Genomic DNA, 27,918 nt, shown 5'->3' on the forward strand with positions numbered 1-27,918 from the left:
GGCAACAGAACCAGAACTACTATTTCAGGCTACTATGCTTTCTCCAAATTATCACGCTTGAAATTTAAGGTTAAACATTTCAGCAAGTAAAATGATTGAGCACATTCAGCAATGGTTCAAATGAGAATGTAGGGAAGCATACAAGGGGGCCCCCCAAAACTCAGAATTTATTTATTAAAAATTGTATGTTTATTCTTACATGTTTAGGGTTCAGTCACCTTCAAAGTACTTTCCCATTGATGCTATACACCTATTGAGATTTTTTTCCACTGGGCAAAACAGTTTTTGGCTCATTAATTTTGATGCTTTTTAGTGCTGATGCTGTTTTTTGTTTCACCTCTTCCACGTTGACAAAACATTTTCTTTTGAGGATTTCTTTCATCTGGGGAGACAAAAAAGTCACTTGGGGTGAGATCAGGTGAATAGGGAGGGTAGAACATAGGATCATGCTGTTTTTGGTCAAAACTGCTGAAAACTCAGTGTGGTGTGGGCAGGTATGCTTCTAAATCACCCATCATGAAACTGGCAAATACATTGAAAAGAGTCTTCAAAAAATTTTTCTCTGAAGCCAAACTTGGCTTCTCACAACACCAACTGGTTCACTGATACAGATGGGTTCCTATAACAGTTTCTTAGTGGAGGAAGCCTGTACTACAAGGAGCCCATCCTCCAGAAGATAATTCTGGTTTTATGAGGGGTCCCCCCTTGCATATATTTGTGTATGGTATGTGTATGTGCATGTGTATATATATATACACACATATATAAAGAATTCATTAATTAGGCCTTATGTACTCTGTTGTTTCTTTTCAAATTTCAAACATGACTTCTTGCCTTATTGATGTCTCTAGAATATTTATTTTTAAAATACTTTTCAGAGTAAAGTAATGTGATATATTAAGATATGTTTGTGCAATTATATTTATTTTAAAAAATGCTGTTTTTACTGCTGAGTGTCAAAGAACAAAATTCATTGATAAGCAGGTAAACTTTTCCACTTCTTTCCATCTTGGTAAAAATTCTGTTTTTTCAATGCCTCCCTACAGCTGTCATCAGTGCTCTGACTTCAGCTTCCCTTTCAAGCCTCTACTTGTCTGTGACCATCACCTCTAGGATTCTTCGAACAGCCCCAGTTTATTCTTCCCTGAACTTTACTCATGCCCATACTCTATTCTTATATACTCTATTCTTGTATACTCAAAGCAAGTTTAATAATTTACTCATATTTAATTCTGTGTATTTTTTTCATTCTAAAACTCTAAATTCTGTGCATGAAGCCTTAACTCAGAGAACAATATTCAATGTAATTTTTCTGTATGTTTCTCTTTAGTCATTTTTTTTAATGGTACTGCTGCTTCTTCATAGCCTATAGTCAACACCTTTTCTAGATAGTTTGCCATTTCTGCTTCCACAGTTTTGCATCTTGCTTTTTCATGGTTTCTTCTCTTTTTCACTTACTGGTTCTTCATTTTTGTAGTATAGGCATCACTAAAAACCTTCTCATTTTTTGTCTCATCTTTAATTGGATACTAGTGATTTTAGTTTCACTAATTCCATTTAAAAGCATTTGGACTGAAAATACCTACTCTGTTTAGAAACAAACACCCAAGAATGAGCTTGTTGTTTTGCTGGAGAATGTTGCAAAAGCCAGCAAGTGTCCAGGAATCTCTTGTGATTAATCATGTGGATTTCAATTAATATAAAATGAATTCTGGAAAAATTATGCAAGAATATGGAAAATAGATTATATTGTCAAAAGCTAAATTGATTGCCTTGATTTTATGGCAGTAGACAAATATATAAATTAAATGGTGAATCATAATTCCCAAACTATATATAAAATTCTTCTTTATTTTATGTAAAAACATGACAAAAAATCTTTAGAAGCTGTGAAGCACTGCCATTATGTTTATGCTCACTAAGCAGTGTACCGTAATTACTTAAGTACAGTTTCAATGTTTTCATGTATGCAGCATTGCTGAGCCATTAGAAACTCAGTATTATTGTGTTCTTTTTCAATTTCCTGAGTCTCTCCTGGGTCCAAGAGGATGAATAACTTTTCAAAGATTGCTGACTCTCTTACCTTGTTAAGAATGATTGTGTCTTCTCATTCCACTACATGAACCTATTTTTATTGGTGTTTGTTTAGCAACTTTAGAATTTTTATGAAGTCAATTAATAAGTCTCTTTCTAGAAGTGAAATAAGATAAAAAGTTTTATTTTTCTTATTATTTGATCTAACAGATAACAATCTGTTCAAAATAATAATGGCATCAATGTACTACTTCCTGCATGCATATATGTGTGTGCATATATACATATATGTAATATATATTTTCTATTTTTTCTTAACTCATATATTTTTTAGATGTGATTTTTAATTTCTGAACATAGATGATCTCTTAATGGAACACTTACTTCATGAGAACTCACTGAAATTATTGGTGTATTTGGATCCACCTTATTTTTTATTTTTTTATATATATGTATATATGTGTATGTATACATATATATGCTTCTTTATGCTTATATATGTGAAATAAACAACAGCAATGATACTAGGGATGAAAGGGAGAAATTAAAATTATTTTGTTAATATGGGAAATGAGGCCCCATGTCCGGGCGCCAGATGAGGCTGACCTGCCCCATGTTTGGGCGCCAGATGAGGCGGAGGTGCCTCCAACACCTTAGGCTCAGTTGGAAACTGCTCTGTCCAGCAGAGGTTTCATGACAATGGTGGAACAAATCTATCCAGGACACTGTATTTTGTATTTTGTCTGGGGGGAAGGAAGGTGGCTGCTCTCTCTAGGGGAGAACATCAATCAGACTTCAGTTCCTCATGCCTTTTATTGAGGAGGATACACATGGGAGATACAAGGTCAAAATTCATGAATCATCAAAAGCTTTTAGGCATTTGGATAACAGTTGACAATAACAGATAACAAGTACCAGTAAAGAGGGTACAGTGACCAGTCTGTGTCAGGGTCTATCAAATATTTAGACGCCGCACTGGCATTAGATGCAAGGTTTCTTACATTCCTTGCTAGAGATTGCTTATGTTACATTAAAAGATAAGAAAAGAAGAGCAAGTTCTAAAGCATAATAAGCATTCTTTAAATATGATTCCCACAGAAACCCTCTGAGTGGCTTTTGGTTATGTCTCCCACGCAGCCTTATGTTGAGACTTAAAGACAGGCACAGCTGAGGTGCCAGCGGCAGGTCATGCTCAGGCTGGGACTACAATTTGCTAAACCACAAGGAGCAGTTCCCTACAGGGAAACACCACACATAAAGTGATATAGGATTATCTGACAATGGAATTGCATTACTTGTAAATGTTGATCGCAAATTCTTGGGAAGCCACTGGGAAAATAATTTTTAATTGAATTTATTGAGATATTGATTTTAAAATTATATAGGTTTAAGGTGTACAATTCTATAATACATGATATGTATATTGTATTGTGTGTTCATCAACCCAAGTCAAGTCTCCTTCCATTGCCATTTATCCCCCCTTTACGCTCCTCTACCTCCCCCAACTCCTTTCTCTCTGGTAATCACCATACTGTTGTGTGCATCTATGAGTTTTCTTTTTTGTTTAATCCCTTCACTCAACCTCCCAACCCCCCTGCCCTCTGACTGCTGTACAGAGATATAATAAACCTTTTTAAAAATTTAAATATAATTGTCAGATAGCTATTTTATTTCTACTAATATGTTATTCAACTTTTATATACAAAATTAAGGTCATTATAATACAAATATTTCTTGCTTTATCCAAATGGTGTTTTTGTTTTTGTTTTTCTCTCTAGGCAGTGAGAGCACCTGCTTACTACCTCCACTGAGAATATACAAAGAACAAATAAGCTTAAATGTAGTATGTGGGATACAAATTAAAAATAAATATGAATTTTTCTCACAGTAGACACTGTTAAAGATATGATTTTTCTGTGATTTTGTTATCTGAATGATTATATATATCATCTATTTTACTCTCAGTTTCTGGTATTTAATTGGCTTCTGTCTAGAGGAAGAAATGTGGACTCTCAATACTAGTCTTTATTTTAATATAAAAAATCTTTATCAAAAATGAAAAATGGATATTTTAATCATCTATATATATTTTTATAATGATAATAGTTAAGTATTGTATTTTTCATATAAAATGAATACAGAAAGCTGTCTACTGCTTTCTGATATGGGAATAATGCTTAAAATAAATTGTCTCTGTTACTTAGCATGACCATGTGTCAGGCATTGTTAAGCACTTTACACATATTGTCCTATTTAATCATTTCAGCAGCCCTTTTAGTTAGATCTTATCACACTGGCTTGTAGGTGAAAAGATAAAGCTCAGTTTCTGTAGCTTGCCTTATGTTGCTCAGCTAAGAATAAATATGAAATGTATTAAAATCCAGAATAGAAAATCTGTAGACAGATCTTTCTGATACCATCTTTGATTCTCTCTGAGAGAGAAATAGTAGAAAATAAAGAAATGTCATGAATTGAGGACATGGTTATAGTATTTTCAGTGCAGGTGCTTCTGTTAACTTAATACAATAGATAAGATCATCCCATGTTTTGTTTTTAGTGTGTGCCAATTGCTGATGATAGAAAGTTGATTAGATTAACACATAGTTCCTCTTTTTTAAAGGACTTCCTTCACACATTTTGGAATATGTTAGAAAGTATCATTTGGAACAGACTGTTAATTGGCCTGTCTAGAATTCATCCTCTCCTTCTTCATATTAACTTTATATTAATAACCACAATTTTCCTTGCATGTACAATAGGCCCAACTAAAATAGAGCACTTCTATGTCTCTCACACAGATACATGACAGGCCATTGTATGTTAGATGGAAATCATTGTATGAACTTCCCTCAAAGTCTCTTTAAAAGGAGAATCGACTCTTTGGCTTGTCTCTGTGGTCTTTTCCCCTGTGTATTTCCTCTTCTTTATGTCTGAGATGAAGATGTGTCAGCTAGAACACCAGCTGCCATCTTGCAAACATGAGAATGAGAACCACTTAAAAGCAGAAATCTAACAAGGAATGTGGGTCCCTGAAAATAATGTTGAGCTTCTGTGTCACCATGTGGTCACCAGTACTACTGTTGTATCACTAAGAGGTTGAATTGCTGTATGAAATAGAAACCTAAATACCAGTAGCTTAAGCAAAATTCGAGTTTATTTTTCTAATAAATAAAGTCCCAAATCTTAGTGACTTAATGAAATAAAAATGGAATTTTCTCATAAATTCCAGTGCTACTTGACAGCCACCCTCAATCCTCTAGAACGCCGTGTGAGTTCAGGACCATCGAGGGTCCGCTACAAGGGAAGGCAAGGCCGAGGAAGGCTCTGTCACTTTCTTTCAGGGAAAATTTTTGACTATTGAGTGAAAACGTATGATTGTGAATAATCAGTTGGCCTATTTCTTTTTGAGTAAATATTGTTATTTTTCCCCTACAGTTCATCTAAATCGTCAAATTTTGGTCATGAAACTATAAATAATTTTTATTCTTTCCAATTTTGCTTGCACCAGCAATGCTATCTCCTTTTTCACTCTGATATGATGTCTCCTCTCTTCTCTGAATTATCAGATTTAAATAAGATTTGTCACTTATTGGTCTCATCAAAGAAACAAGTTTTGGCTTTGCTGATCCTCTCTAAGTTTCATTTTTTAAACAACAAAATCACAAATTTCTGCTCCTACTCTCATCATTTCTTATATCTTATATTCTTTGAGCTTCTTTAGCTCTACTTGTTCTAATTTGTCATGATGTACTGTTTTTCACTGTTTACCCTCTGTTCTTTTGCAGAGAAAGTATTTGAGGCATAAATATTCCTGAAGGCAGCACTTTAGCACCAACTCACATGGTGACATATTATATCTTTATAATAGTTTATTTCTAAATGTTTTCTGTTTTTTCTTGAACCATGTATTATTTAGAAGTAATTTTAACTCTCTGAACAGAGGTGATATCTTAATGGAAGCATTTAGTTTATGAACACTTATTCAAATTATTGGTATATTTGGATCTATATTGGCTACCTTATTTTCTATTTTTATGTTTGTAGAGTTTCTGGATAAGTTCCTGGTCCAAATAAGAATTATATAAGTATAAATAAAATATTTGCCCCATATCTTATATTTTCTTTTTCTTACCATTCCAACTTCTTTTATACTAACTCAATGATTTTCTTCATTCTACACGTTAAAGTTTCTTCATTTTCCCCCCTGTAATTACACTCGTAAATAAAATTGGCATTCCTTTTTTGGGGGAAGGAGCCTTACATATTCAGCACATTTACTTATTTCACCAACTTTCTGCCCCCCTGCCTCTGGCAACCACCAATCTGTTCTCTGTATCTATGTTTTTTTCTTTTTCTAATTTTTTAAAGTTTCTACATATAAGTGACATCAGACAGCATTTGTCTTTTGCTGCCTGACTTATTTCACATAGCATAATATCCATCTATGTTGTTGCAAATGGGAGAATTTTATTCTATTACGGCTGAATAATATCCCATTGTATATATGTATCATGATTTTTTTATCCATTCATCTGTCAGTGGATACTTAGGTTGTTTCTGTCTCTTGAATATTAGAGATAATGCTACAAAGAACATGCGGATGCAAATATATTTTCAAATAATTCTTTTTAATTTTTGGATAACTACCCAGAAGTGGTATTGGTGGATCAAGTGGTAGTTCGATTTTGAATTATTTTGAGGAAACTCCATACTGTTTTTCATAGTGGCAGCTCCCAGTTACATTCCTCATCAAAAGTACACAAGAGTTCAATTTTCTCCACATCCTTGCCAAGACTTGCTAATTTTTAATCGTTTTGATAGTAACCATTCTAACAGGTGTGAAGTAGTGTCTCATTGTGGTTTTGATTTGCATTTCCCTGATATTGGTAATGTTGAGCATAATTTCACGTACCTGTTTACCATTTGTATGTCTCCTTTGAAAAAATTATCAATTCTCATTCTCTGCCCATTTTTTAATCACATATTTTTTTTTACTAATGACTTGTATCCGTTCCTTATACATTTTGGGTATTATTGCTTTATCGGATAAATGACTTGCAAATATGTTTCCTTTTGTTTTATTTATGGTTTTCTTTACTTACAAAAGATTTTTAGTTCGAGGTGGTCTTAACTGATTATTTTCACTTTTATTGTGTTTGACCTTATTGTCAAATCCAAAAATCTTTGCCAAGACTGATGTCAAGAAGTATACTTCCTAAGTTTGTTTCTATGAGTTTTATGGTTTCAGGTATTACATTCAAGCCTTTAATTCATTTTAAGTTAATTTTGTGTATGGTATAAGACTGTGGTACTTTTTCACTGTTTTGCATGTGATTGTTGAGTTTTCCCAAAACCACTTATTGAAGATAGTGTCCTTTCCCTGTTGTATATGCTTGCTTCTTTGTCATAAATCAATTGACCATATATGCATAGACTTATGTATGGGCTGTCTACTTACTATAAACTTGTGTGTTTGTTTTTATGCTAATACCATAATGTTTTGATTATTATGTTTGTAATACAGCTTGATATCAAGGAGTGTGATGCCTTTATTTGTTCTTCTTTGTCAAGATTTTTTTGGCTATTTAGCAGTTTTTTGTGGTTTCATACAAATTTTAGGATTATTTCTTTTATTTCTGTAAAAAGTGCCATTGACATTTTGATAAAGATTGCACTGATTTCTGTAGGTTGCTTTGGGTACTATGGATAATTTAACGACATTAATTCTACCAATCCATGAACAGAGAATATGTTTCTATTTGTGTCATCTTCAATTTCTTTAATGGCCTGTTGTTTTCACCTCCTTGGTTAAATTTATCCTTAAGTATTTTTTATTCTTTTTGATGCTATTATAAATGGGATTATTTTCTTTCTTTCTTTTCTTTTAAAATTTTATTTATTTATTTTTAGAGAGACAGGAAGGGAGGGAGAAAGAGAAGGGGAGAAACATTGATACATGGGAGAAACATCCATTTATTGCTTCTTACAGGCCCCCAAAAGGGGACTTGGCCTGCAACCCAGGCATGCGCCCTTTTGGTTTTGGTATCAGAGTAATGCTGTCCTCATAAATAAGTTAGGAAGAGTTCCTGCCTCTTTAATTTTTGAAAGAGTTTCAGAAGAATCGGTATTAATTCTTCTATGAATGTTTGGTAAAATTCATCACTGAAGTTGTCTGGTCCTGGACTTTGGTTTTTGAGGGGGAAGTTTTTGATTACTGATTCAATCTATTTACTGGAAATTAGTATGTTTAAATTTTCTATTTCATCATAATTCAATGTTGGTAAGTTGTATGTTTTTAGAAATGTATTCATTTCTTCTAGATTTTACAATTTGTTGGAATATATTGTTCATAGTAGTCGCATGTCAGTTGTAACATCTCCTCATTTCATTTCTGATATCATTTCTGACATTATAATCTGAAACCTCTCTCTCTATCTCCTTTCTCTTTTTTAAGTCTAGTTAAAGGCTTGCCGATTTTATTTTTTCAAAGAATCAGCTCTTAGTTCATTAAGTTCTTCTAGTGTCTCCTTGTTTTCTATTTTCTTTATTTCTGTTCTACTCTGTTATTTTTTTCCTCCTATTAACTTTAGTCTTTGTTTTTTTCTACTTCTTTCACATGTAAAGTTAAGTTATTCATCTGTTCTTGTTTCTTGAGTAGGTATTTATTGCTATAAACTTCCCTCTTAGAACTGCTTTTGGTACAGCCCATAAATTTTGATACATTGTTTTCAATTTTATTTGTATGAATGTTTATATTTTAAATTTCTTCTTTGTCCCATTGATTGTTCAGTAACACGCTGTTTGATCTCCACATATTTGTATATTTTTGTTTTTCTTCTTTTATTTGATTTCTAGTTTCATACCAGAAAATAATACTTGATATAATTTCAGTCTTCTGAAATTTATTAAGACCTATTTTGTGGCCTGACTTATGACCTACACTGGAGAATAATCTATATGCAGTTGAGAAAAAAGTGGATTATTCTGCTTTTGAATGGAAAGTTCTATAAAGGTCTATTAAGTCTGTCTGCTATAATATGCCCATGAATTCCAATGTTTTCTTATTGATTTTCTTCCTGGTTGTTCTATTCATTGATGAAATTGCATTATGAAGTCCCCTACTATTATTGTATTGCTATTTCTCACTTTACACCTGTTAATATTTGCTTTATATATTGAGGTGCTCCTATGTTGTGTGTATAAATATTTACAATGCTATATTCTCTTGTTAGATTGGCCTATTACATATAATGACCTTTTTTTGATCTTGCATTAGTCTTTATAGTTAAGCCCATTTTGTTTGATATAGTATGGCTAGCCCAGATTTTTTTTTTTTCATATACATGGAATATTTTTCTATTTTTTTCCCTGTCAGTCTTTGTCCTTAGCTAAAGAAAATATTTAATAGACAGCATATAGATGATTTTTGTTTTTCATCCATTCAGCCACTTTATGTATTTTGATTAGATAATTTAGTCCATTTGTATTTAAGTTAATTAGTAATAAATATATATCTGGCCATTTTATTAATTACTTTATGATTTTTTTGTATATATATTTTTTGTCTGTGGAGGATTTTAGAAAAAGTAGATGTCTGAGCCTCTCCATCAGAGATTTTGCTTTAGTTTAGTGGGGTGTGGTTTCATATTGGTACCTGAAGAACAAATATTAATGTACAGTTGGAAAAGAACAATTAAATACAAATGTTGAGTGTGTTGTAAAAATTTGTGCTATTCATCATCACTTTTACCATGTAAATTTGAGGGTATGATTATAACATGTGGACATATGTGGAAGGGAATGATACTTGTAGACACTCTTTGCTCTAATTAGACCTTATCAATATGATGCCATTCAACTATATTGAGAGACATAAAATAATTGCCAACAGATAGTAAGCTATAATAATAATTTGTAATTTAAGGCATGAAGTGAATATTATGAGATAGATCTGATATGTATTCAGAATAGCAATATAAATAAATTATTTTGCCTCTTGATGAAATAATATTGCATTAACCAATGACCTAACTATTTTAGAGATACACAATATATATACACACACAAAATCTCTCACAGAGGCATGAAATATGATGTATTATAAAAACTATCCTAGATTTTTGATTTTCTAAATTAATTGGGCTTATCCAGCTTGAATGAAGAGGCAATATTCTCATCTAAGTGAGTAGTATCCTAGTTTTTCCACATTTTTATTCTACAAATAAAGAACTACTTAGACAACATCTCTGCACATGTACAGTTGCTCCAACATATTTCGTCCAAGACAATCACCTTAAAAGAGATCCAGTGTAAGGGAAGGCATGTAACCCAGATGTTCTAGGCAGTATCCATCCATCTATACTACAAGAAACCTTCATGAAAACATATGAAAGGTATTTATCCAGAGGTAAAAACATTTTTAATTTGAAGAATCAACAATTAAGTGCTATGCTCTTATATTTTCTAAACATACTATGGCCTAAATGTTTGTGTCGCACCATCACTAAATTCTTATGTTGAAATTTTTAACACCCAAATATGATGGTTTTTATAGAAGAGGCCTTTGGAAAGTACTTGAATTATAAGGGTGAAACCTTTATTAATGGGATTAGTGCTTTTTAAAATATGCTCCAGAAAGATCTCCAGTCTTTTCCCTTATGTTAATACACAATAAAAAAGCTCTGGCAATGAACTAGAAAGGCAGCCCTCATCAAAATGTGGCTATACTAGCGTCCTTCTCCTAGGTTTTCCAGTCCCTAGAAATGTGAGAAATTTTGTTTTTTATGAGCTACTGGTCTGTGGTATTTTGTTACAGAAGCCCAAACAGAATAAGACACACACCAATTAAAAACAAAAGTTTAGATTTTAATCTTATGGAAGTTCTACAAAAGATCAAAACTTTATTTCAAACACTGATAACATGATTAAGCAGTTTTATTTTGTTATCACTGATAAAGAAGTAACATACATATACCCCAACCAAAATGGTTAAATATTTTTAATTCAATGCTCCATGATATTTATCATACATTTCTACCAGAACTTCTTTTCCCAGGTGATAGAAAGATAGACAGCTCATGACATTATTCTCAGCACTTATTTTAAAAAGGTCTTTTTGAAAGCATCCTCCATTCTACTAATATATTATAAACTTTATTTTTTAATAAATGGGACTACTTAATGATTCTATTTAATATATTAACTCTCCTTCAAGCAATACTTTATTTCTTGGGTTGGCAATGCTGGTATAAGAAATTCATTATAAAACAGATTATAGGTTAGGTTTTTCTAGCAGGGGCCTCAAGATTAAGAACAAGAAAAGAATGTTAAAAAGAGATGATTCCATGCACAATTTTTTCTTGGAGTTCTAATTCCTCCCAGGCTCCCTGCTTTGCTTTTTTTCACGTTCTCCTGGGAAGCCTACTAGAATTTGGAATTGAGGGAATTGTTCATAAAAGCTAATTCAAAATTATTTAGAAGCTAAAATGTTTCAGCCTTTTTTCTTAGTAAAGGCTTCTCTACCAAGCACTTCACTTCTGAAAGTTACATATCCTATATTGTATTTCTTACATGAAATGTATTTTCAAATAAACTAGAAATCATTTTATAGACACTATTGGATTGCAGTTTTCATTTCTTCAGTTCACAGACATGGGCTTTGTGTTTATCTTTTCATTTTCTCCACACATGTAAACTGAATGTTATCCTACTTCAGACTATTGTTAGCATGTTTATATTTGCACTGTAAAGTCAAAGTTACAACAGTTAATCTCAAAGGTCAGTCCATGAAGGATTATCTAAAGGAAAGCTTAGCATATAGGAGGCAAAGATCATGCAACTTCCCTGCTGGGACACTCAGTCAAACCATGTTTACTGTCATCATAAGGCTGTACTCAAAGGGGTGACTTTAAGAGGCTGGGGTAGAGTTAATGGAATTGGCAGCATAGGTCAGGATCTAACATACCTGCTGTGTATTCAAAATGAACCAACTGGCCTAGTCGATGCTACAGTTTAACTGTAATGCAGGTCAAAGTGTGCATAAAGTTTAAAACTCTCTAATTTTTTTTTTTAAGCAAAAGAACCCAACTTCCCACTAAAGAGCTAAGCATGTTCTTTGCATGTCACTTAGGATATTCTTGTGAAGATGGCAAGTGGAAAAGCTCATAATCCTTACTTTGTGAATAGAGGAAGTATCAAAGATGAGAGGACTCCAATTTTATCACTGGCAAAAATGAAAATATAATTCATGAGAATATTCATTTATGATCAATGCTCTTTCCCTACAGTTGTGTTTCATTTTGGAGGGGAAAAGATCAGAATCCATACATGATGTTTAATGTCTGACTCTGTATGCATATATATATACATTTTTTGTTTGTATTCACAATAACTCTATCTACTGATACCATTCGTTCAAAGTAGCACTAATAATAGTTTTTTTGTTTTTGTTTTTTACATAAAAGCTGTTAAAGGTAAACGAGTGAACAGATGCCTTGTCAAAAATTTTAAGGACAGTCTTTAAGAAATGTTTATAATTTTTTTTATAAAGATTGGACTAAACACTTTTTAAACTATACATTATAAAGTTTATAACCAATGTATTTTGGAGTAGGCTACACTGGCTCAGAGAGAATATTATTAAAATTTTACAAGCTGGTTATAGTATAGAATGCATAAATATATCATACGTTTGAATGCATTCTATAATAAACTTACTTTACTCTTATACCTTTTATACCTGTATGCTTGAAATAGTATATGACATTCTGCTACCAAGCATATATCCCAGATTTTTCACTCAGTAAAGTTATTTTGGTGGCTTGAAATTAGCCATGGTGAGAATATTTACAGCATGAAAATCAGCCAGTTCTACAAATTGAGCTTAATATATTGTTTTATTCATTGTCTAAACCCGGGATTAGTAAACTATCACCTGTGGGTTAGCTTACTGTTTTTATGAAGAGTGTTATGGGAATGAGCATGGCTGGCTGCTTTTGTGCACTCTAATGACAGAGTTGACTAGTTACAAAAAAAGACCATATGGCCTGTAGTCCTGAATTTTGTACTGTCTGGCTCTTTAAGAAGTTTGCAAAACTTTGGTCTGGACTTCAGAAAGCAATGGAAAAACTGTCAATAATACAGTTGGAATTTGTGTTGTGATTGTGGCCATTATATTATGAAGAGCACACAAGAATAAGAAACTCTTCTTCCATTAGTCAAAATCCATTACCATTTCAGCAGAGATGTCCCTAACATTATTGAGAAAAGAGTGAAGTTCCAATGCATGTCTTCTTTGTTTCACTTTCATCTTGTTCATTAAGGTAAATAAAAATACCCATCAGCATTTGTCAAAATTGTATTCATTAATCACTTGCAAATATAGTGGCTATGGATATAAGAGTTCAGCAAATATCAAAAGCCTATCGGGGAAATCAATTGACTCTATGGAATTTATAATAAAGAATACTGTATGTTTTCATCGTCGGCAGCCGTCCGTCTCGAGAGACGATGGTGTAGCTTCTTAAGAGTCTATCTGCACCGCCGAGAATGGCTGTGCAGTCCGACTCGGGAGTGACACGGTATCTGTCTCCTCCCGTGTTGAATCGACATCTTGCGATGACGCTGGAGTGTCCTCTCCAGTGAAGCTGAAGCTACAGAGCCTGGGCAGGGTGATATGGAGGGTCTGCTGTTGCCCATGCAGCAGACCCCCCCTCTCTTCGCAGCTGAAGGGTCCAAGGGAAAGACGGAGTCAATACAGTTTGGCTTCAGGTGCGCCGCAGGAGTTGCCGGTGTTGACTACAACGTCAAACCACCTTAGGGACTCCAGCTCCGGATTTTCTGTCCGGGTTTACTCCCTTAGCCTTTCCCCAGAAGAGGTATGCCGCAAGGCAGCGGAGGTTTTTTGGAGTCAGAGTTTTCCTTCTCTGATGTGCCCTGACTGGAAGATCGAACCAGTGACACTTAGCTCGCAGGCCGACGCTCAATCCACTGAGCCAAACCAGCCAGGGTTACTGTATGTTTTATTATTTGTATATTGTGTGCTGCAAACTTTTTTATCTGTAAAATTATAATAAGTACATATGCATATGTGCATGTCTTTCTGAAGAGCCAGTGTTAGCCATTTATCACTCAAAGCTGTGTGCCTTTATTTGCCTTATCACCACTTTAGAGATATCTGATTACATTAAGTATTACACAATTATACAATGATAGGTACTATACTAATATGTAATATAATGTGTAGTTTTATTATGCAGTAATTATTTTTGTATTCATCACCAAATAATTTTCAAAATTGGTCATACATGAGTTTGATGTCTTTCAAATTGAAGCTATTTGAAGAGTTTAAAAATTTGGAATTAAAATATCGAAAAAATCCATACACAGGAAGAATATATTCCACCCATTGCAATTGTATAGAAAAATCATATTACTGATTGTGATACACTGTCAATATTTGGTCCACTTGTTTATGGAAAAGCAGCCATTTAAACCCCGTTTTTCCCCCTAAGAATCATCACACACTCTATTTACTTTTTTATTTAATCATTAATGGGTAACATGAAAAATAAAAATAGCCTGAAAGTCACTGTTTAGTGTGTGGTTTTATGTAAAAAGCAATGAACAACTCCTCTGTAATCAAGTAGTAAGGAATTATTCTTTTCATTTTTCACAAACAAAAATCACCTTATTAATACCTTTTCGTTATAAAGACTGAAATACTTTTTTAAACTTGTTAGGAATCCCGGTGGAGTCAATAATTTCACATTCATTGAAAGAAATAGAAGGAACTAGACCACAATCTAGTGCTGTATAATTCAGCATTTCAAAGCGCTTTCTATTCAGCGTGAATTTACAAAGCTTACATGATGAGTATTTCAGTTGTTGAATGACTCCCTTGCAGTTCAGTTGTGAGTATGCTATTCTATAATAGATTTCACAAATTAGGTTTTGATACTTTAATGAAAGTAAATTTCAGTATTTTTAGCGATAGCTACAGAATGTAACAAAAGAAAAAGTTGAAAACAACAAAAACTAAAAGCAACTGGGTAATGTATTTTTTAAGGAAACTGTAGCTATAAAATGAACTGTTATAGGTGCTGGGATTGATAGAGAACATCAGTGAAGAGAAGGAAACAGCTGGATAGAGAACATCAGTGAAGAGAAGGAAACAGCTGGAGACGCTGGACAGTTCAAGAAAAATTTACCAAATTGAGTAATTTTTTTTCCTACATATTAGTGGAGGTAATAGAACTGGTAATTGAAGGATTGTCTACAGGGATCCATGGATGCATTTGTCAAGTTTTGCTGAGAAATTAATGACTTTGGTTCAGGAATTTAGATAAATTCAGGTACTATTCTGGGGAGCTGAGTTGATATAGGGGTTCCCAGCCTTGCTTCAAACCTGACCCACTGAATTTCCATGATTCAGGACCAGCCTGTATTTTGTCCTGTTCATGATGGGCGGGAACCTGCAGAAACTGATGGCATACAGGCAGACCTCGTTTTATAGAAATTCACTTTTTTGAACTTCACAGATGTTGCTTTTTTCCCTTCTCTTCCTTCCTTCCTTCCTTCCTTCCTTCCTTCCTTCCTTCCTTCCTTCCTTCCTTCCTTCCTTCCTTCCTTTCTTCTTTCTTTCTTTCTTTCTTTCTTTCTTTCTTTCTTTCTTTCTTTCTTTCTTTCTTTCTTTCTTTCTTTCTTTCTTTCTTTCTTTCTTTCTTTCCAAATTGAAGGGAAGACCCTCCACCAGTAGAATGACACTACTCCCTTTATTATTATGTTCACTTTATTGTGATGCTCATTTTATAGAGGTGGTCTGGAACCAAACTTGTGATATCTCTGAGGTGTGCCTGGACTGCCTATTCAGTCATGTGGGAGGCAAGAGTCACATGCAAGAGAGCCCCACGTGGACAAGATGTTTCCCAAGATTTCAAGGGGAGAACGAGTCAAACTTGAGAGGTGCCAAAATGAAAATGTGAAGGAAAGGCAAAGGATGGAGGTGATACTAAACAGATTGAGCAGCAACATTCAGCTGTGAGAGCAATGGCAGACTGGAACAGTTGGCTTGTTTCTGAACCACAAGCACAAAGAGTGTGCTACAACTTGGTGGTGACTAATGCAGGCAGCCATTTCAGCCTATGAAATCATCTAGGGGTTTCAAAACCATGATGCTCAGGCCACAGCTCATTACAATTAAATCAGAATATCTGGATGTAGAACCCAGACATCCATATTTTTTTAAAGTTTCCCAGATCTTTCCAAAGTGCAACAAGGCTAGGAACTTCAAGCACAGATTGCACCTTAGAATTACCTGGGAGCTTTGATGGTGTATCATGTCTGACTCTCTCCCTCCCTCCCTAATTTATTCAGAATCTTTTGTGATAAGACCCCATAATAGGGATTAGTTGACATCAGGATTTTGTAATTAAGACAGCAAATTACCATGTCTCATACTTTTCTCACTGAGCTGTTCCATTCTGGGACAATACAAAAATTAGCTTCAGTAAGTTGAGTAAACTATAAGGATTCTAAACAAATGACAGAAATAGTTTACTTCATAAAAGCTATTATGCTTTTCTTCACATTTGAACTTTACATGTATTAAGTTTAATTTTATTACCCTGCATGTGAATATTAAATAAAGATTAACATTTCAGAAATCATTGTCATTTTACATTATCATTATAATTTTCATGCAAAAACTCATTTGATTAGAAATTTCTAATGCTGAAAACATGACTTTTTGTTAGTGCCATGTAGGTAAAAGAACCAAAATTGAAGCTCCCTAAAACCAGTTCCAACAAGAGGATTCAATTCCTTCAGCCCTCATTTTGCAATTATTCATTGTCATGAAAGTCAAAGCATATGAGTAATACTATACTTGAACACTCAGAAAGGAAATTGTTGTGTAAATAATTAATGCTCCAAAAGGCTAAATGTAATTTGAAAGTAGGTGATTTTCTCTTGCCAGGGTTGAGGACATTGAAGGTGAATAGTCTGACAGATTCTCTTATCATTGGGGTTGGCGGGGGATGCTAATGGGTAGATTTCTGTGTCAAGCTGATTCAGTAATATAATTTCTATCTAATTAACTGAGAAGACAAAAACTTCTATGTTTTTTTTTTTTCACTTTAAATTTGAGAGAGAGAATTTAGTCTAAAATTGTAATGGAATTTTTTAATTGACAAAAACCAAAGGAAAGCACTATAGCCATTTATGTATCCTAAAACATTTAATCGAAAATTTAGGAACAAAAAGTATAAATATAGCAAGTTTTTTCTTTATGAGACAAATGTAAATCTTATCTTCACTTTAAAATATTTTATAACTTTATTCACATAGTTTAAAGATAAATGGTTTACATTGTTAAATTCAAAGAAAAATACCACAAATCATAAAAATAAACCTCTAGTTAAAAGAATTACTTAAAGGGAAAGGTATAAATGAATAATAAGCTCTGTAACAATATCTGATTCATTGGTCAAATGGATTAGCCACACTAATTGTATCAAAGTGTATCAAAATTTAATAGTAAAAAGCATTTCATCAGATGTTAAAAATACTTTTCTCCATATATTTATAGCATATTTTATTATGTTACTATAAGTTTGGATAACAATTTTTCAAAGAAGTTTGATTTGTCAGGTGTTAAAAATTAAATTTGTGACATGAAAAGATGTGGCTTTACCTTTCTCAGTTAAAAATGATTGTTTCCTTACTTCAGGTAATTTTAAATATAAACAATGGTACACAAAATCATAGCCAGAGGCTATACTGAAGTGATTTTCATAGCATGAAGGAAATGTTTCATCACATAATTTTTTTTTTCAAATACAAGCTTATTTTTAAACAAATGAGATTGGTATATATATATATATATATTTATATTTATATTTATTTATTTATTGACCTTCTTAGTTAATTCACTTAATGAAAAGTCATCAGTAAATCACTAATTGATTTAACTACTAATTAAGGACCTTTCTGATCTTGAGAAGTGACCTGGGAATATTTCTTATGTTGGTTACACATTAGGGTAAAGAAAGTCCAGGGATATGTAAGTGTTATTCAGCTAGAGCTTGCTGCCCATCACCCATACAAGTCAATATTCTGGCACTGGCTTTTGAGAAAAGAAAGGTCTTTCATTACAAAGTAGACCAACATGGAGACAGTGTTACCAAACTAAAGGGGTTCATTTGCCTGCACTTATCAAAGCCCAGTAAGAGGCAAACAGGGTTTTGCAGCAAAAACAATTAAGGTTTATTTGAGAAAATGGCACCAAACCCAGAGGCACAAGTGGACCAGTATTTTTAAACCTGGCTCCCTGATGGTTTCTAGGGAATGGGTTTTTATAGGGTTGTGGTTAGGCTTTTACATTATTACTTAAACAGTAATCTCTGGTGGTCGATCTTCCAGTCAGGGCACATCAGAGAAGGAAAACTCTGACTCCAAAAAACCTCCACTGCCTTGCGGCATACCTCTTCAGGGGAAAGGCTAAGGGAGTAAACCCCGACAGAAAATCCGGAGCCGGAGTCCCTAAGGCGGTTTGACATTGTAGTCAACACCGGCAACTCCTGCGGCGCACCTGAAGCCAAGCTGTATTGACTCCGTCTTTCCCTTGGACCCTTCAGCTGCGAAGAGAGGGGGAGTCTGCTGCATGGGCAACAGCAGACCCTCCATATCACCCTGCCCAGGCTCTGTAGCTTCAGCTTCACTGGAGAGGACACTCCAGCGTCATCGCAAGATGTCGATTCAACACGGGAGGTGACAGATACCGTGTCACTCCCGAGTTGGACTGCACAGCCATTCTCGGCGGTGCAGATAGACTCTTAAGAAGCTACACCATCGTCTCTCCAGACGGACGGCTGCCGACGACGACGACGGGTTAGGCTTTCGGTCTCTTGACTGGCTGGTACAAGGGTAGGTGGTAGTTGGTCATTGTATCTCGTCCTGATATCAACCATGGCATTACTTTGTCCGGCTTAGAAAGGGTGTTGTCACGGGGGCCATTCTGCTTTTCTGAATCTGGAGCTGAAGTGCAACTGAGGCCTAGATATTATCTCTAGTTTGACTGAAACTCTGTGGCTAACAGATCCTAGGCTTTGTTCCTGAGATTATCTGATGTAGTCAGCACCTCATTGTCCTGAGGGCTTAATGATTAAGGGAGTAGGTCTTGCAATGGAGGGGGAGAGGGGTGAGTCAAAGTGCTGGAAGAGGCCAGTTTGAGTCAAAAGGAAAGACTGGAGCAAAGGTCATATTAAAGAAACATAGTTTCTGCAAGGTTACAACAGGAGGCAAAGCTCATATCTGTCATCTTGATCCAGGGTTTTGGGGTGAGTTTTAAGAGGTTAGGGGGCACAGGCACTGTAGAAGTGCTGGTGGGTGAATTTCAGTTTGAGGGTTTGGGGAATTTGAACATATATACAGTAAGGGGCTTCAGCTCCAGATCTTCCTGGACAATGGACCCTTTGCTTCTGAAAGGCTTCTGGTGTTCAAATTCTGGTCATGCACCAGTCCTTTGGTTTCCTGGGAGAAAGGGATTAGGTGAGACTTTGGTTCCAGGTGCAAATAGAGGTCAAAATTCTCTCTTTTGCGCATGATTCAGTCGTATTTTTTGAGGTTTTGGTCTTTTTACTTGAAAAGCAACTCAGTATCTTGTTAGAAACATGATAGGAGCATTTTGAGGTGGTTCTACTGTAATAGAGAGGGGTCTGGCCAGATCGCTGGGGAGTGGAAAGCAACCCTGAGGTGGTACAAGAGCCTGCACTTGTGCGACCCCCTGGGGAGGTGTCAGGAAGTGCAGATTGAAGTTGCACCAAAACCATAGGACAGCCTTTCCACACCCTCCTGGCGCGACTCAGCAGTGCGGCATGGCATGACACAGCTGGAGGCAGCTTGCCCAAAGACCCTGGGTGGGGCTGAAAAGGTCACCATACAAGTGTAACAAGGTAACGCCCCGTCCTGGGGAGAGATGTGGTGCTGCTGCATCGCTGGAAAACCCTCCTACCCGCTTCCAGATCATGGCGGCATGAGGAGGGACAAGGACATGGTGCAGGCTGTTGGGCACAGTGGGCGTTAGCCCGAGTTGGCTAACAGGCTGGACCCTCCAACAGCACATAGGGTTTGGGGGCAAAAGATTAAAATGAGATGTGCATGGAAGCTCTCGTTCTTCTCCCTTGTGTGCCCAGTCAGGGGTTGGGGGCCCTAGAGACTGCATGGTCTGACAAGCCCCACGTCCCTCTACAAGCATGAGAAGAGGAGGGCAGCAGCCAGAGGAAAGGGCAGTGCACGGCAAGAAGGATTCCAACGTGTACAGACTCCAAAATATGCCTGGAACTGAACTGTAACCGGGAACCAGCTAAGCTGCCTGGATTTCCCAAAGGGCGGTGTGTTTTTAGGTGGGAGAAAGGATTCCAGGCGCATCCTTGAACTGAGGTAGCAAGGGGTGGAGGGGTTATTTGCTTTTGGGTGTTTTAAAGGAAATAAACTTTGAGGCAGAAGCCCATTTTTCTTTCAATATTTTATAGCCTTTAAATAAACAACCTCTTTCCTTTCAAGAACGTCTGTCTACGTCTGGAGTTTATTGGCAGCAGGCAGCAGAACCCCACGTGGCTGTACGGTGACACTGCCACTACACTAGGTTGAACAGATAAGTGTTTCTTCTCCATAAATAAATGTTCCATTAAAGTATAGAAAGTCTTACATTCCTGAAGGTGAATTAGAAATTGTGGCCTGTACCTTAATATAGAAAACTTAAGGGAACTAGGTGACTGTGTAAAAATGATCTCTTGCAGAGATAAGAAAATGATTTTGAGGAATCTCTGTATCACAGTTTCTTTGCCAGAACTAAATTTATGACACCTCTCCACTAAAAGAGATCCATGCATGATTAGGCTACCTTGAGTTGGTATAACACCATTAGTTTCTGCAGTTAACTAACTATTTGCTGAAATAGTCAATGGGCCTCACCATTACTACTATTATTTTTATTTCCATAACGAACAATATGCTAAAGAAATTCCATTGTTCTATTTCACTCATATATGAACCAGTGAAACTACAGAAGTCTCAATAGCTTCCAATTTCTGATGCCAAGAAGGTCATTTTGAAATGGGCAAGTTAGCAAATATCTATGATAGCTAGCCTAAGGGCACATAACCTAACTATTCACTAGCAACACCTTGAGAGCTATGAAAATTGAGCAATTACCTGAGGAAATGCTTTGTGGAACTATGACCTTTGTCTCTTGTTGTCTCCATGGAGACTAACAGAAAAAAGAAACAAATCAAGCGTACAAGCTAAATAAATGATGATAAATATTATGAAAAGAAAATGACTTATGAATATATATGTATATATATATCATGTATATAAAATTTCTAACCTTTACCTCTAAATCTTTGATTGATAATTATCTACTTCATTGTTGAGAAAACTGAGGCCAATATAAGGTCCTCTTAATGTGTGTAGAGTTAAGTGGGAGACTAAGAAAATAGTAGATTTTTTAAATGCACTGTAGTGATCTTGTCCAGGGGAATGTACTACCCTGACTGCTAGTGATAATTATATTTGTAAAATATATTTTAGCAAAATTATTATCCATGATTACACTCTAATCATCTTCATCACATATATGTGATTGTCAGCATCCTCTTTTCCTACCACCTCAAAAATTCATCCTTGCAACATATGGAGCCCACAGCTTTGGCAGGGATACATTTGTAAAAAGAAAGAAGCCTACCTATTCACCAAAGCAGGTGAATCAATGGCTGGCAGTCAATAAAACGACTAGATACTCAGCCAAATTTTTCTATCATTTCTATTCCCAAGATACTCAAAAAAAATACTGAGATTCAACTAAAGTGAATGGAAAGGAAAGGTGGCTTGTTAAATTTATTATTAAATCCACTATTTCATTCTATCCATTAAACTTCAAAAGAGGGAAACATATTGAGCAAGTGTTTAAAGGGTTTGTCATTTTACAAATTGAGGTGGTTTTGTAACTCTCTGTGCTACTTAGTTTTTTCAGACCCTGCAAAGATAGCATGAATATATAGCTATATAATTATATAGCTATATAATATACTATATAATTACATAAAACATAGAATAAATTTGTGCCCTCTTTTCTTAAAAGGGTTATGTAAAGAAGTATCAAATATTGCCTGTGTAATAATTTTTCCTGATTGTCCAGCTCTCTTCTCCATCCTACACTGGGCTGAGCAAGACAATATGACGTATTTTCTCCTTTTCTAGCAGGACTTTTGGCTGCATAAGTTACAGAAATCACTCTTCCATTTCACTGGCAGTCATAGTATTGAAAATTTAGAGAATAAATTCAGGTAAAAAATGTTAGGAAAATAACGCTTCATAAAGATTTTCTGCAAAAAAAGTCTTAGGATGGTGTGATATAAATTGTAAGACTTTCAAACACCATTATTTTGTCTGTATTGTCAAAAATTACAAGTAAAATTTAAAAAAATAAATTCTTGGGTAAAATTTGTCCTTAGTCATGTATCACCCTCTTATTAGGGAATCTGCTTTAAAATAAGTGGTTCATTCTGACATGGAAAAAATTAACACAGTATTTTTTAAGTGTTGTTAAGTAATTTTGTTAAGTAATTTGATGTTTAAGTAAATTTAACATCAATTTTTTATTAATACATTAAAACATTTTAAAATGCATTTTTAGCCCTGGTTGGTGTGGCTCAGTTTGTTGGACTGTTGTTCCATAACTGAAGTGTTGTGTGTTCAATTCCCTGTGAGGACATATACCTAGGTTGCAAGTTTGACCCCCGGTCCTAGCACATATGGGACACAACTGATCAATGTTTCTCTCTCACGTCAATATTTTTCTCTTTCTCCCTTCCTCTCTCTCTCAAAGCAATGAAAAAATGTCCTCAGTAATTAAAATAAAATAAAATAAAATGCATTTTTAGCATAGAAAGTATTAACAGGTAAACCCTTTCATTTGAACCCTCTGCTCAATGATTCTGTAATGAAGTTCTTTAAGTGTTTCCAGGTCACAACAGAAAGTCCTATCAGGAGTAAATGCTAAGATTTCTATTTCAATATTTTGCTTGAGGCATTTGAATTAATATTTGTCACTAAATGAAAATCACCTTGAATATAGTTTTCAAATTGATGAAGAAATGCATTTTATATATTTGTGGACATATTTTAAATAATGTGCACATGGTGCATTGACTTTTGTGCTTTTAGGAGTCTCACTGTTTACTAGTAGAGAAGTTTGGAGAAGATGGGTGTTTTAATTTTGTAGTCTGACAAAGTATTGTTTGTCTGCGTGGCAATGCATAGTGATATTGATTTCAGGAAAACTCTGGAGACATACCTGTGCTAATTTTTAGTATGGGGGCGGTAGCTGAATTAAAAGGATGGGTGGGAAGACAGGGATATAGGAAAGTCAGGAGGAAAGTAAACCAAGAACTGCATCATTGGAAACATTATAATTTAAGGCTTGTCTAAAACATTTGCTAGTGGAGCTAGCAAATAATCTTGAGTAGGGGTAAAAAGAGGACTCAGATAAGAACCAGAGAGAAATGCTGTCATGAGAGGTGAAAAGGAGATGTTTCCAAGAAAGAGAAATGGCCACCGTGTCCACTGCAAGTGGAGATTCCAAGTTCCTAAAGGATTGGTCAGAAATTAAGTAACAATGAGGATACTGGTGAACTTGTCCAGAGGATTCTGAGAAGTGGTGACTTCAAGATTACTTACCTAAATAAGGGATTTAACAAAGTTGATATTACCCTTGGTGGTGATTTCATTCATAACCTTAAAAGGAAAGAAAGAGATATAACAAGCTAGATGAGGAACGTAGGCCCTAGACAGATAATGGATTTATTTCTTTGTTTGTTTAGGTATAAGAAATGAAATAAGGTCCCAGAAAGGAATCACAGATCAAGTGGTAGGATTATACATGAACAGGCTAAATTATTTCTCAGCCTTTGAAACAGAAGACACAAAAGCATACACGCAAAGCCCATTGACACAGACGATAATCTGGTGCATGTGGGGGAAGAGGGGATGAGGTGAGTAAAGAGGGATCATGGGGGGCATCTGCAATAGTGTCAGCAATAAAATAATTTTTTAAAATTCAGACTTACATTAAAATTGCAAAATTAGCAAAAAAAAAAAAAAAGGATGAGAAGAGATACAGAAATATTCTAAATTGTGTAAGTGGGAGGTTAAAGGGCTCCATGACTTATATGTGAAATTCCATGACTTATATGAGTCAGAGATCAGGGACAGGGGCTTTTCGGGTGCTTTAAGAAGAATGGTACTGGTCTGGAATATGTCCTGTGAGGAAAGGATTTTAGGGTTCCAGAGGTAGAGCCATTGTAGAAGATTGGGTCTAGAGTCCTTCTGTGGTGTGGTTAGCTAAAATATATATACACAGTGATGATATCAAGGAAGTGAAACTTTTGAACTGCCTACATGACCTGTTGAAGTCATCTGTGTTAATAATATGAATAACTTATAATGATCTTTGAATTAGTGTTTCAGGTTTCTTCAAATAAATTTCCAAAAGTGGAATCACTGAATCATAAGGCAGTTCCATTTTTAATTTTTTGAGGTATCTCCATACTGCTTTCCACATGACTACACTACTCTCTGTTCCCACCAACTGTGCATGAGTTCTCTTTTCTCCACATCCTCTCCAACACTTGCTGTTTGTTGGGTTTTTGATCATAGCCATTCTGACAGGTGTAAGGTGATACCTCATCAAGGTTTTAATTTGCATTTCTCCGATGATTAGTGATGTTGAGCATTTTTTCATATATATATGGGCACTCTGTATGTCCTCTTCAGAGTAGTGTCTATTCAGGTCCTTTGCCCATTTGTTAATTGTGTTGTTTGTCTTCCTGGCATTGAGTTGTATTAGTTCTTTGTATATTTTGGAGATTAAACCCTTATTAGATATATCATTGGTGAAATTGTTCTTTCATTCAGTGGGTTCCCTATTTGTCTAGCTGATGGTTTCTTTAGCTGTTCAAAAACTTTTTAATTTGCTGTAGTCCCATTTGTTAATTTTCCCTTTGTTTCCAGTGCCTTAGGAGATATATCAGCAAAAATATTGCTACGTGGGATATCTGAGATTTTACTGCCTATGTTTTCTTGTAGGATTTTTATGGTTTTGTGACTTACATTTCCACATTTGGGAATTTACCTGAAGAAACCCAAAACACTCATTCAAAAGAATATAAGCACCCCTATGTCCATTGCAGCACTATTTACAATAGCCAAGGTTTGAAAACAGCTGAAGTGCCCATCAGTAGCTGAGTGGAAAAAAAGCTGTGCTACATTTGCACAATGGAGTACTACATAGCAGTGTAGAAAGAAGAAACTCTTACATTTTGTGACAGCATGGCTGGACCTGGAGAATATTATGCTAAGTGAATTAAGTTAGTCAGTGAAAGAGAAATACCACATGCTCTCACTTATATGTGGAATCTAATGAACACAATAAGCTAATGAACAAAATACTAACAGAAACTTAGATACATGAAACAGACTGAGAGCTGACAGAAATGGGGACGGGGGGGATGAAAGAAGGTGAAGGGATTAAATCAAGAAATTTGTGCATAACCCATGGACACAGACAACAATATGGGGGTTGACTTGAGGGAAGAGTGTGGGGTGTGGGGTAGGGAAAAGGAGAATAAGTGGGGACAACTGTAATAGAATAAACAAAAATAAATAAATTAAAAAAAATATCTTTGAAAGAAAAAATTGTAGGTAGAGTTTCTATAACATAAGCACTTATCATTTTTTGTTGATACATGATCTAAAAGATAAAAACCCAACATTCAAATAATTTTACTTTCAACCTGGACCTATTTCTTAATTTACAAAACATGATGACATATGTTTTATCATTGGCATCTAGCAACACGTTTCTGTCCCTGAAGCAAACATAACCTTTTCATATTTTAATAGGTACAACTACCACTTATTTAGTAATCACTAAGTATCAGATGCTCTATTAAACATGTTTCATATAACATATATAAAACATCAATCAAAAGTCATATAAAGCTTAGTATGTTAAGAATTATTATTGCCATAAAAAAAAAAAATAAAGGATTGGAGTTTGGAGGGATTAAGAAATTTACCCAGGTAATGTAGCTGCTGAATGTTTGAGCCAAGACCCAAACTTAGGCCCTCATTTCAGAATGCGAGCACCGTATCATTTGCTCTGCCAGTTAGAACAGTTCTGCCAGGAATAGACATAGGATGCTTTTCTAGAGACACTGAGTTTCAGGATAAAGCAATATTCATATTATTTTCAGTACTGCCAAGATTAATTACTTAAGGAAATGTTCAGAGATTTTCTACAGATACTCTGAGCTCCTCAAAGGAATTTGAATAGAGAACTTTTTTTTTTTTTTTAAGAAAAGCTTTAAATTAATACACAATATGGAAATCTTTGCTGGAAATATTGAAATGACATGACTTAATAATTATAATAAAAAGAAAAAGGTATAATGCATTAAATAGTCTCACATTATATTCACAGGAAAACATTGCTTGCAGTCAGAAATTTTTTTTTCTTTTTAAACTGTGGATGTCATTCCAGCTCATTCATTCCTCAAGTTCAAAAGAAAAGGGGGAAAAAGATGAGGTTATCACGTTGAGAGTAATAAGTTAAATAAATATAATTTGGGGCCTGCCAAAGTTATGAAAATGTATTCTAATAGTCATTTTTTATTTTACATTTTCATGATATTTTTATTGCTTTAAAAGTTTAATTTCTTATCATTAATTCTGAAATATTATACATAGTCTCATTTTATGCACTGTTTCACTTTCTGCGGTTTCAGTTACCCGTGGAGAGCCATGCTCTGAAAATATTAAATGGGAAATTTCAGAAATAAGCAATGATAAAATCTCTTCATTTCCTGCCCCGTCCCACCTGGGACATGAATTATCCCCTTTATCCAGCACGTTCACACTGTGTATGCTTCCTGCCCTTAGTCACTTAGTAGCCATCTTCATTATCAGACTGGTTATCACACACATACAAAGAGAGAGAGAGAGAGAGAGCGTAAGCGAGCACATTTACATAACTTTTATTATAATGTATTGTTATAACTATTTTTATTTTATTATTTATTATTGTTAATCTCTTACTGTGCCTAATTTATAAGTTAAACTTTATCATAGAAATGTATGTATAGGAAAAAAAAACAGGTTTTTTTTTTTTGCAAGCATATATAGGCTTTGGTACTATCTGCAGTTTCAGGCATACACTAAAAACCTTGGAATGTAACATCCACAGATAAGAGGGACTACTGTAATCTTGAAAGAGAAAGCTAAACACTTGGTTTTTAAATTTCAGGTTTTTATAGCAATGTAGCAGTGTATTGTGTTATTCTCTTACGATAAGTACCCCGAACTTTGGCACAAAATATTTTAAAACCCATTTCCTTCTATGAGAAACCCTTGCAAGGCTAAACTGTGGAGGCTATAGCAGAGAATATATGTATTATGAACAAACCCCCATTTCATCTATTTCCGTGTTTTCAGGAACAGACACTGCCAGTTCCCCAAAATAAATAACAGAACCCACAAATGCTCTTCACTCCCTTTGCAAGGAATGCTCACTATTGCACCGAAGTAGATTCTCTCTACATATTAGCTAAGCATTTATTTGACCTCTGAGAAATAAACTGGTGAAAGCAGAATCATTTATCCAATAAAACTGGGTTACAGTACCAGCCCATTGACATTCAGCCTCCCGTGCAGTCATGCTAGCTGCTACATAGAGGCTCCCTGCTAATTAATTTCCTGGTTAGGTCACGAGGGAACATTTAGGAAAGAGCTGTAATGGTTTGCTCCTTTACACCCTGAACAGACAGA

The sequence above is a fragment of the Furipterus horrens genome, unplaced genomic scaffold (assembly GCF_987537825.1).
Source record: "Furipterus horrens unplaced genomic scaffold, mFurHor1.1.pri manual_scaffold_2, whole genome shotgun sequence".
Taxonomy (NCBI): Eukaryota; Metazoa; Chordata; class Mammalia; order Chiroptera; family Furipteridae; genus Furipterus; species Furipterus horrens.